The following is a 13,035-nucleotide window of genomic DNA, read 5'->3' as shown; positions in this document are numbered from 1 at the left end:
ATTTTGCCTTCCGCTGCTTTATCTTTATTGTTCTACCTGTTCTTTTAATACCTAAGGTTCTTGTACCATTACTTCTCTTTGATGACAGAAAGCCTTAATTCAGTAACACACTGCTTGTGTATGGATTAGATTGGACAGGATTAGTAGATTAGAAAATTTAAATTTTCTTTAATTCCCTCTGAAATCAGAGAGCTTTTAAAGCTCTCAGCATGACATCCATCTGCAATTCTCATATAATATTCTTTATCAAATACATGGACACACTGTCCATTATTTCCATGCTCTCTTTTCTCTATTTCCAGTTTATTCTCTTTCTGTTTTGTTTTTATACAGTTTTGTGTCTTTCTTTTTCTTTTTACTTTGCCCCCATACCTTTTTGATTTTGTTATTCATTTTCTCTGTTCTTTTTTCACCCTTTCTCTTTATATTTAGACTCCCTCTTTTTCTCCCCTCTCCCTCAATGAAATATTTAATCCCCGCTAGCAGGTTTATCCCATCATAACCACACAAACAGAAAAACATACAGGCTGATACATATAAGCATACATATAATAATACATATCAGCATACATATAATAATAATACAAACTAAAATTACACATACATATTTTTGGATTCCATTGATTCCCCTTGCAAGCATTCATTGTTTAAAACAGAAACTGGAAGATACTGAAGAAGCAGAGGATGAAACTACCAAAATCAGGGTAGAAGATGGGAAACTGCACTAAAACACCACAGAAAAAAACCATGAAGGTATGAGAAAGATAGAAAAAGTAAACTATGGATGAAGGGTGATCTGTTTGTTGGGGGAGGATATTAAAATATGTTCAATGACTAAAAATACAGTAGGGAAGGAAATTAACACATATGGAGGGAGGTAAAAGATAAACCTAGAAAGTAAAGGTCATATTTTACAAAGATAAAAAGCTTTTGATTATTTGCATTGTTTGTGTCTATGTTTATGAATATTTATAGATGGTATAGTGATATATTAACATCATTTTCCAGCCATTTAACACAAAAACAGAGAATACAGACAAAGATTAATGTCACAAAAACATTGGACACATATAATAAAATATGAAAAACAAGCTGAATGTAATTTTCTATTTAATTTGAATTTTAAATTGAAGTTTCTATTCGGAGCCTCTATTTTAGAAATTAATAATAAGTTATTGCTTAGGTAGACCCTACTTTGTTAGTTCTTGCCTCACGCTACATACATAGCACTGCCTTAAGAGAACCATAACAAAAAAAATTAAAGTGTTTCATATGCATTTCAATATAATATTCTGTTACCCTGCACTGTTAACAATTCCATGTTTACTTTAGGAACACTATTATCATTTATAATAATATAAATTAATAATAATGTATTTATTATAATAATAATTATAAATAATTTATAAATATAAGCTGCTCTGTACCCATGGGGCAGCCATTTAAGTTAGATATGGGAAAATGCTGGCATAGCTGGCCACAGGGATATTAGGGACTAAGTGTGTTTTTCCAGCGCCAAAAACATTTAAATGGTAACCACTAGTGAAGGAATTTTTAAATGCCAATGATTCACATTGACTTTTGTTCAAAGGCATTTTGTAACATTTTGTTGCCTGTGCTGGAGGAGATTTAGTACAGGTGACAAAATGTACCTAGTGCCGTTTAATGCTGCTACAATTCTAGAGGAAAAATTCTCTTTAGACTTTGCAATTCAAATAAAAAAATAAAGATGCAAATAGGAGAAGTAAAAGAATAGGGCTGCGATTAATGCATTCTTCCTATCAATACCAATTACTAAAATGCCTTCAAATGGTCAAGCATGAAAAAATGATAAATAATGATTAGCTATTTGAGGTATATCAGAAAATTTATATAATAAATTACCTTTTAAAGACTCTTACTAAATTGGCAAATATATATATTTAGTATTGTGCTTTCACATTACATCTGCCTTTATCCAACATTGGGCCAAATTCAATTTAATGAGAAAAGCTTACGCCTAATTGAATTAGTTTCCCATAGAGCCACATGCACTTCAAAAAGAAAACTTATCTTACTGTTTGTCACATGAAAACTCTATTCAAGTCTATGGGAACTGGAACTGATCTAGGATAAAAGTTTTTTCTCCTAACATTGAATCTCACCCATACGTTTTCAAAAGATAAATCACAAAATAACATTTTCTAGTCGAATCTGGCCTATTTTGTGATTTTCTGTGTGCTCCCTCAGAGACCAGAGATTTTTGCCTATCTAACTATATTACAAATGTTTTTTATTTTGCCAGTTTATGAAGAGCTATTTTATGCCATAAGGTTATGGATGCTACTTGTTCATAATTCTTAAAAAGTGGTAGTTCACCTTTAAGTAATATTTTGATGTTATAGAATTGTCTATTCTTAGCGACTGTTGGTGTTTATTTTGTATATTTTTCAGTGTTGGTCACTAAACCCAGGAGCCAAAAAAACTATTTCCCTCTAAGGTATTAATGTTATTGTTATTTTTAATTGCTTATCTATTTGTTCAGGCCCCCTGCTATCCATATTCTAGTCTTTTATTCATGTTACTGCCTGGCAACTAGGGTATTTCGGATCCTAGCAGTTAGACAGCTGCTGAAATTCCAAAATGGAGAGCTGCTGAACAAAAAGCTACATAATTCAAAAACAAATAAAATAAAAAATGAAAACTAACTGGAAATTGTCTTATGTTATTAGAGTCAACATCACACTACAAGTTACATTTGGTGTAGCAAAATAAGTAACTACCCTCTTCAGATCAATTCCTTCTTATTTTTTACTTCAATATTAACTGATTTTTAGTAGAATTATTGTGGCATTGGAAAAAACTGAAACTGTGTTATCTAAGATGACACATAGTCAGAAGGGTGTCAAGGCATACCACATGGTAATATCATGTGACTCTCTTCTATCTCCAATTAGGATAGAAAGTCTTCTCTCGCACATTTAAGATCTTTGTCTCCATCTGACCTGCGTTCGGGGATTATGGACAGCTGGCCACACCCTTTACAGAACTTTGGGGCTTTGCAGAGTCTAGCGGGAACTGCCTGCATCTTCCTGCGACACAGCATCGCCATTACTCAGATCGTATGTATTGTATTAAGTTTGGAATTGGAGTGTTACAGAAAAGGAAAACTTAAAGACTGTTTAGTTGGGTGAAGACAGATAACAAATTAGAACACTGAATTTAAGAAGAATAGTGCAAATAGCATATATATGTTTTTCTTTAAAGAATCAGTAACACAAGAAAAAGGTATTAAAATATAATGTACAGTTGTTCTGCACTGGGCCTGTCATTTATGCATCCATAAAAATTGGATTTGTGCATAGGGATGCACAAATCCACTATTTCGGATTTGGATGAACCCCGAATCCGTCATAAAACATTCATCTGAATACCAAACTGAATCTGGATCCTAATTTGCATATGCAAATTTGTTTCCAGAAGGGTTACATTTTCAACTTTACATGACATAAATGCAGCAAATGTAACCAGTGTTAGGTAATTTTTCAAGAATGACATGAAAACCATTAATTTTAGGAGTCATAATACACAGACAGGGTGCTTTGTTTGCTAAAGCTAAATTGCCAGCCAAGAAAATTCACATACACTATTGAAAGTAAGGCTGAGAGAATCAAAAAGTGGTCTAAAATGGAACTAAGCCATTTTGGTGTATTCCATATGGCACGGAGACTAAAAATGGCTTAAAAATGGCTTGAATTATTGTGTGGACAAATATAATCCATAATCCAAAATCCATCTAGAAGACGAGTCTCCTCCAAAAAACACTCTAGAAGAAAACACCTATATATGCTTATCTTGTAATCTTACCTTGTACTTAAATGTGAAATGCATTGTATGTCATTTTTTACCTTTCTAGTATTTATGAGCTCTTCAAGATTAAATTCTTGATGGTCTTGATGGTTTTGTGCTGCTGCAAACAATGCATGATTAGTTGCAGAGACTTGTATATTAATATTTGGCCACTAAATCCCTACGGTTCAGTTTATAAAAGTCGTGACGACTTATTGTTATCAATTTATGTATACTATGGACTATGGACACAGGATTAATACAGTTTTAACACCTTGTTTATTGTGTTAGGTGTTAAGGACATGTTTTAAAGGAGCAGTTCAGTGTGAAAATGAAAATGGGAAAAATAGGTGGCTCCCCCTAAAGTCCCTAGATTGAATACTCCTTCACCCTCTTAACCATTAGTACCAAGATATTTGGGTCATGCCCAGCCCCACCCAATAATTTATCTACCACATTCCCTGACTGCCAACAATACGTCATCAGATCTCATCTGTCTTTTCCCAGTTGTCTGAAGATCGCCTGTAAGATAGACAGGAACTGCTTTTAATTCCACTTGTTAGGTGGCAACCCTGAGCTCATTTACAGCATTTTCTCAAAACCTAGGGGGGCATTTACTAACGTTTGTATTAACTAATGGCATTTACTAATGTTCATAGTAACATTCGTACTAATGTTTCAGATTTCTCACGATTGGTATTTTTTTCGTCATTTATTAAAAACTGCAACCAATCCAAAAATAAAAATGCGCCATCTAAAAGCTGTCGAGGTCATGTAGAAGTCAGTGGAAGTTGTCCTAGAAACACTGTAACAGTCTTTATTTAATTTGTGGTTTTAGAGGTTTTTTTCGTGGTTATTTTTGATTGTAAGCACATGAAAATTCTTGCCAACATGAAAAATTTGTGATTGATGATTTTTTCATGTAATTTTTTTTTTTTTTTGCTGTGTTAAATAAATTAGTAGACTTTTGTGCTTTTCTTAAAAAGCGAGTTAAGTCGTGGTAGAAAAAAAACACTAAAATTACACAAACACAAATTTTAATAAAGCAGATAAAATAAATGAATAGACTTTTTACTAAAACTCTATTTTATTTTAAACTCGTTTCCACGAATTTCTGGCATTTACTAAAAAAATCTGAAATGAAGTCGCAAAAATTCTGAAAACTGTGACTTCTGACTTCTGAATTGTAGCACAAAAAAAAGTGTTAAAAAAACCAAAACCTCTAAAGTTCTGAAGCAAAAAAATTATCCTCCAGAGAAGGGACATCTGCTATTGACTTCTACATGATCTTGACAAGTTTTAGCTGGGGAATTGTCGGATTCGCATTTTTAGGCATTTTGACGCATATATAGTAAATCTCGGAAAAGTTGCAACTTTTTTTTCTGTGACTTTTATACTTTATTCAAATAACAATGTATTACGAATGAAAATTGTTTCATACTTAATTTCTTTTTTACGACCATTCCCCAAAGTAGCATCTCAAAACATCAGAGTGTTACCTCCTCTCAGTGATTATGACAAAAGGAAAACATATCTGCCCACGAATCTGGATCAACCCCCTCCACTCCACGTCTTAGTATAAAGCTTCTGGAATATATAAAAGTTGCATTGTTTACGGGTGGTAAGATGCTACTATTGTGAATGGCCAGGAAAAGATAATTACGGTAAAATTACAGCAAATTTTCCCTTTTCCTGGCCATCCCCTCCACCGCATCTAAAAACATCTGGGTTAGTACTCGGGTAAAAAACACAAGGGGAGGGAAGAAAAACACACTCAATCAATGCTGTGCACAAACTTTAATCAATTAATAAGAAGAGGCCACAAAGGGCCAGGCATAGGGCGGCACAAACGGGGGGGGGGGGGGGGGCGCACCAAAATATTAAAGTTTTCTCTCGCATACGGAGCAATGGGGATCTCTCCCTCACTGCTCCGTATGCGATTGTAAAGACCTGCGCATGCGCGACTGCGAGTTTGCGCATGCGCGGGGGTGTGTGCGTGGGCGACGGACAGGGGCGGTCTTGGGGCACCCGGCTTACAAATCTGGCCCTGCCTGCAGAACCTTGAGGCCAAATGTAGAATAATTATGAGATGAAACATCAATTTTGTAATGTCCAAATATTTTTAGATCTTCATGTAGCCAATTTACAGTTAGAGCCTGGAGCTGCCTGTACCTCTGTCACTCAGGATGCTGCCATGCCTTTGGTCAAATGAGCTCTTACCCAATTGGAAATGGTAACAGTAACAGCATTACCCACTTGGTAATAGTAACAACAAAAACAATAACCTATAGAGAACAGGGGCAACCCTGTTCTCTATAGGCCATTGTTTTTGCTGTTACTATCCATCTTCCAATAGCCTTCACAAAAGCTGAATTACACTTACGGATTCCTGCCAAGATTATAAACTAATTCTCCAATTTTGTAAAAGCCTAAGGATAGGCTTAAATGCCTAATGATATATTCTTCCAAACAGTTTCTTACATCAAACTTGAATATAAAGATTCACCCTGAATTAGGTTTGAAGGACGGGAGAACAATAGGTTCAGTTTGAGACTTTAGACAAAAAATTGGACATCAGCGTTAAGACCACTTGGTAAAAGACTGTATAAGGGGCCTCACAATGACAGGGCCCTCAAAATTAAGGCACTGCATAAATGAAGACTGATAACAAGAATCTACAGGTTGTAAACTTTACCTAAGATCCTCACCAACTCTGAACTTTTGCTGCAGATTTCATCCCACCCCCACAGGTACTGTACTGTATATGTTCTAAAGGCTGAATCACTAGCTGAAATTAAATAATTGTTTGTCGGCTAGCATCCCTATCAGTCCTAAATTAACATTTTCCCCTGAAAAAGCTAATTGTGCTTTTATATATCTTTGTTGTTGTTGTCTTTTGCACTTACATTTTCTTACTCTTGTCATTGTTTTGCTTATTTCTAGTTAGTTACAGAGGAGTCCTCATGAGACTATAGCTGGGAAACAAACCCAAATGTTGTGTATCAGTGCCAAAGTTATAGTGCAAGGGCATGCCTGAATATCTGGCATCAGTACTCACTGCATCTTATTGCATATAATGTGCTGGTTTTGTAAATATAGACTGCATTTTACTGTATATAATGTGCCTGGGATGTCAGTATGCACTGCCTTTCTCGTTATAAAACTTACTAAAACACATATAAACTAACTGACTACAAACACAAATAGTTGGAGAACCCCTCACAGAAGTATGAATACTTTTAAATCCTAAGCATTTTAGGGTGAAAAAAGCACTCCCATCTGCACTTTTGCACAGTATCCCTGGAAGTCAGTGGGAACCACAAGAGTAGTGGTGTAACTAGGGGACCAGAGGCCCTGATACACCCGCTGCTCTCCAGTATTTACGCCACTGCACAAGAGGTGGCTGGGAAGTTAATTTTTATGCCATCAGAGAATCCTTTTACTCTCACATGAGCTTTAGGTCAGTCTATGTGTGGCCCATCTTTAGCCTCCCCAAACAAAAAAGTCACCCTCCACCTATGCACCCCAGAATTTAGGAATGATCTCATCCAGTGATTTACAGAAGAGACGCCCAGCCTCATAAAGAAGCTTACATAAGGTATTTTTAGAAGCAGTATCTGCATGCCAATTCTTCAACCAAAGGGCTCTTTTAGTTGAAATATACAAAGCTGTAGTATAGTTAACAAGCTTTTCAGAATCTATGGCTGCTTCCAAAGAAAAACTAGCCACCACCTTAAAGGACAAGGAAAGGCTAAGTCACTTGGGGGTGCCAAAATGTTAGGCACCCCCAAGTGACTTAATCGCCTACCTTGTACCCCGGGCTGGTGCCCCTGTTAGGAGAAAAACAGCACCAGCCCGGGGTGTCTGTAGCGAGCGCTTCCTCCTTCATGCTTAGTTTTGCCGGGACCCCACGACCGGCGCATGCACAGTAAAGTGAAAAGCCGACTTCTCTGTTAAGGTTCGGCTTTTTCACTCTACTGCGCATGCACAGGCACGCGAAGCAGGAAGGAGGAAACGCTGCAGCTACCCCGGTGCTGTGCTCTCCGAACAGGGGCACCAGCCCGGGGTAAAAGGTAGACGATTTAAGTCACTTGAGGGTGCCTAACATTTTGGAACCCCCAAGTGACTTTGCCTTTCCTTGTCCTTTAAGAACAGCTATGGTCTCACTAAGAGTATCTGGAGAAGCTCTAGACCCGATGGCCTTTTCCATCTCCATCTGATGATCCATTAGATGTTTAAGGAATGACACATCATCAATAGGGAGGGCAGTCTTCTTAGAAAGGTGCGCCACCGGGGAGTTCACAACTGGTAATGTCTCCCAATTTGTAGCAATCTGCTCTGGAAAAGGATAAGTTTTGGAAAACCTTCTTAGCAGTCTTGAACTATCCAGCTTCAATTAAACCTTTAATCTGTATACTGCTATATAAGCCTATAAGCCATTATATTGCAGCCTCCCTATTAATGGTAATTCTCATCTGTGTAACCCTCTGCTGTATACTGCTATATAAGTCCTTATATTGCAGCCTCCCTATAAATGGTAATTGTAATTCATCTTGTATGTGCTATGCAAATAACCCTACCTTGATTTAGTACTTGTGATAGCTGTGTGAAACTCACATCTGTGTCCACTCCTCAGTGAGTAAGAGATATTTTTACAGCCCCAAAACTTGGTTCTGGTTCTTGTAAAACTCTACACAGCCTGCTTTCTTTGATCCCTGATTAATTGATTAATTAGTCAATCAGGCTCTGGCTTTCCCCAATCAGCTGCCTATAAATTCAGACACAGCCATGGGGATGGCACTAGTGTCAGGGGCAGGCACTGGTGCTAGGAAGGAAAATGGCAGTTAAACAAGGGAGTTGGACAAGGCATTTACAAGGCTCCGAATTATCTCCAACCAAAACTATACAACATTGAATCACAAGAAAACAACTTGTTCCTGGTAGTTTGTTACTTCCTACCTCAAAAATGTATTATCCTGCTTCCCTCCTCTTCGCACTTTCATGTTTCCTAAAACATCTCCTGCCACTTCCTCCATCAAGTCAGAAAGGTATAGAAATCGCTGCCTCTCTACTCTCCTCTCTTTAAAGTGCTTTGCTCCATAGCTCCAGTTAACTCTTTCTCCTCACATAAAACAAGAACATACAAATCCCACTCTTACCTTGCATTCCTCTCTTTCCTGTCTCTTGCTGTGGTAACATTTCCCCCAACCCTGGCCCTTACCCATCCCTGTTTTGTTAGGTACCTGTCAGGATCACGCCACTCTCAGACGTACGTGACACCAGGACGGGGAAACAAGGGGTTACACTCAGTCACCTTTCACACAGGTTAAACTAACATCAGACACCCCAAACACTCTACCACCCCAAATAACTATTCGCTGCCACCAGCTATCATTAGCAGATGATAGAAACCTAATACACAAATGTATCACACAATCTCTCTCATTGTAGTTAGGGTTAGCTTTCTCTAATTCAAGTACTCTAGCAACTATTACAGTCAAACACACTCTCCTGCTAGCAGTCAACTAGTTAACTAGCATTTACACAGACAACTTTCCCTCTACTCACACAGCCAAGCAGTTAATACATTCAAACATTTATACAAAGTACGTGGGGATCTTTATAGAGCAAAAGGGCATAACTTATTACATTTTATATTTAATATTACAAGAGTAAACAGTGCATTTATAAAGATATTACAAAAAGAGACATACACATACAAACAGTAAATAAAATAAAAGGGAATAAAACACAGAGAAACCATCTGTACGTTACCAAGTTAGGAATTTCCTGTGTCCTCCTGAGGCAAAGAGTTTGAAAACCTGAGCACACGCCCCAACAGAATTGGAACCTCACGTATGAGCTGTCAGTACCTGGGTCTGTTGCCATTTTATCCTCTTTGGGACCCTTCCTCATTACCTATGCATGAGGGGGGAGTGCCCAGGAACTTGTCCCTTGGGACCCCCTGTAAAGAGCTTGGTCAGTTGCTGTCATATAATATTGGTACTTGCCAGTACCCAATATTATTATGAAAATATGGGCTTGCTTTAACCCATATGTGGGCGATCAGAATGATACCAAACTATCCCTCCTAACTGGTGGGTATAGGCAGTCCCTGTTTGGTATCATTGGGAAGCATGTGACCTCCTCATAACCAATATGTGATTTATGAAGATGTGAACCTTAAAGCAAAGGAGATATGAATCCTTTTCTATAATCCATATTTTTGTCATAGCTGTTCCCTCCTGCTGTTCTTAGGTCCACAATTGCCTTTCTTTGATCAACAGATCAAAGAAACCAATGGCCCCAGTTTTCCTGCCCCAAATGGTCTGGCTTTGTCAATTGTCGAATTGTCTGCTTAACCCAGATAAGTTTGTCGTCTTCCGCAGTCCCTTTTTGCATATTTAATTAAGGGTCTCTGTGTGAGCCTGCAACCAGATGTTGGTAGTGTTTACAATGCCAGGGCAATACTGCTGGCATGACAGGGCCAGGGCCATGTTCTCCAAACCCACCTTTAAAGTACAGAAACCTTATCCCTATACCCAAAGCCTCTGTTCAAATATCCTGTGCCCTCTGGAATTCCAGCTCCGTCTGCAAGAAACTTACCTCCATCCATGACCTTTTCATTGCTAAATCCCTTAACTTACTTGCAATAACTGAGACCTGGCTTTCCTCTACTGACACTGCCTTACCTGTAGCGCTGTCCTTTGGGGGTCTACAGCTTACTCACGCTCCCAGACCTGGAAACAGGGCAGGAGGTGGGGTAGGACTCTTTCTCTCATCCCCGCTATTCATTTAAGGTCCTTCTACCTCCTCCTTCTCATTCATTTTCCTCATTTGAGGTTCACTCTTATTAGGCTTTTCTCCCCTGGTTTGCTTCGCATTGTGGTCATATACCGACCTCCTGGACCAACCTCACAATTCTTTGACAACTTTTCTGCCTTGCTTTCTTACTTCCTTTCCTCTGACTCCCCATCCATTGTACTAGGTGACTTTACCATTCCTGTTAACCATCCTAATGCCATTGCTGTCTCTAAACTCCTTTCACTCACATCCTCCTTTGGGTTATCTCTGTGCTTTAATTCCCCCTCTCACTCCAATGGAAACTCCCTGGATCTTATATTTACAAAATTTTGTTCCATCTCCAACATCACTAATTTCCCTTTCCCCCTCTCTGATCACAATCTGCTCACAATTCAACTCTCGCTAACTCCCTTTACACCTCCTGCAGTCCCCCAAACATGCACATACTGAGACCTGCAATCCGTAAACATGTCACATCTTTCTTATAACTTTGACTCTCTTGACTCTAACATCCTAACAGTCTCTTGTCCTAATCAGGCTACCTCTGTCTACTACAACACACTCGCCACTGCCCTTAATGAGCTTGCTTCTGCCAAAACAAAACGCATGAGGCCCAAACCACTCCAACCCTGGCATACTGCTTATACCAAAGACAGTCACATACACTTGAGCGCCATTGGCGCAAATCAAGGTCAGAATCAGATTTCTGCTCTCATATAATACCACCCTTGCCAAGCTAAACAAACCTACTTCACTGCACTCATTAACTAAAAAACCTACACAACTCTTCTCTACCTTTAACTCTCTGCTTTCACCTTTGCCACCCCCTCCGTGTGCTTTGGTCGCTGCTCAATTTATTGCAGAGCACTTTAAAAATAAAATTGACATAATCAGAAGTGACATTGCACATGCTACCCAGTCTCTGGCTACCCAGTCTCTCACCTTACTACCTGCCCACTTGATCCCATTCCTACCAAACTTCTATGCAATGCCAACCCCTGTCTTATCAAAGCCTTAACTCGTCTATTCAATCTCTCACTCTCTACTGGAATCTTTCCATCCCAACTGAAACATGCACTTGTAACCCGTATTCTGAAAAAACCCTCTCTTGACCCCTCCAATCTTAGTAACCTCCGACTTATCGCTCTGCTCCCATTCATCTCTAAACTACTAGAGCGCCTAGTTTACAATCGACTGACGCTATTCATCTCTGACAATAACCTCCTGGATCCCCTTAAATCTGGTTTTAGACAACAGCACTCCACCGAAACTGCTCTAACCCGACTAACAAATGACCACTTATCGGCTAAAGCCAAAAAATAATACTCACTACTAATACTTTTGGATCTCTCAGCTGCTTTTGATACTGTGGATCACCCTCTTCTCCTCCAGTCTCTCCACTCTCTTGGTGTTTGTGACACTGCCTTATCCTGTTTTTCATTGTATCTCTCAGATTGATCCTTCAGTGTCTCTTACAATGGAGCATCCTCTTCTCCCTTGCCTCTTTCTGTCGGGGTTCCTCAAGGCTCTGTCCTGGGCCCCTTACTATTTTCTCTCTATACCTCCTCACTTGGCAAATTAATCAATTCTTTTGGCTATCAGTACCACCTCTATGCTGATGATACTCAGATCTATCTTTTCTCTCCTAATCTCAACTCAGAGCTTTTAACTCGTGTTCTTCCTGCCTGTCCACTATCTCCACTTGGTTCTCTTTCCCCCATGCAACACCCACATTGTACCGAAGTTATCTATAAAGGTTAACAATTCTACCATCACCCCATCTCCCTAGGCCTTGGGGGTTATCCTCGATTCACTCTCTTATAATATCTCGCCTGGACTACTGTAACTCTCTATTAACTGGCCTTCCCCTCCAAAGACTGTCCCCTCTCCAGTCAATAATGGATACTGCTGCCAGGCTCATACACCTCTCCAACCGCTCCTCCTCTGCCATGCCACTCTGCCAATCTCTGCACTGGCTTTCCCTACCATCCAGGATAAACTAATGACTCTCACATTCAATGCAGTCCATAACTCTGCCCCACCCTACATCTCTGAACTTATCTCTAGATACCATCCAACCCACTTGTTCCGCTCCTCTACTGACCAGCTCCTCAACTCCTCTTTCATTCCCTCCTCACACACTTGCATTCAAGACTTTGCAAGGGCTGCCCCCCTTCTCTTCAATTTGCTCCCACAATCTGTCAAGACTTCCTCACAATCTCTCTGCCTTGAAAAGATCTCTAAAAACACATTTATTTAGAGAAGCGTACACTAATTTAGTTTACCATGACCTAAGTGTGCTGCTAAAAGCTAACCTGTGCCACTAGAGGAGGCAGAGCTAAATATTTGATCTCAGCTAAAATATAATCAAACTTCTTTGGAGGCAAAACAATCCTATCTGGT

General features: G+C 39.1%; 1 long non-coding RNA gene across 1 annotated transcript in view; it reads left to right on the top strand.

Moving 5' to 3' along the window:
• The window catches only part of LOC116412441, a 126,526-nt gene that overhangs the window by 57,211 nt on the left and 56,280 nt on the right, over positions 1-13,035 (top strand). Inside the window, exon 3 of the long non-coding RNA XR_004223701.1 lies at positions 2,937-3,101. This is a non-coding gene — a long non-coding RNA (uncharacterized LOC116412441). The remainder of the gene's footprint in view (positions 1-2,936; positions 3,102-13,035) is intronic.

Source organism: Xenopus tropicalis, chromosome 7 (genome assembly GCF_000004195.4).
Source record: "Xenopus tropicalis strain Nigerian chromosome 7, UCB_Xtro_10.0, whole genome shotgun sequence".
Taxonomy (NCBI): Eukaryota; Metazoa; Chordata; class Amphibia; order Anura; family Pipidae; genus Xenopus; species Xenopus tropicalis.
The sequence above is the reverse complement of the archived record's forward strand: the minus strand, read 5'-3'. Positions and strand labels throughout refer to the sequence as shown.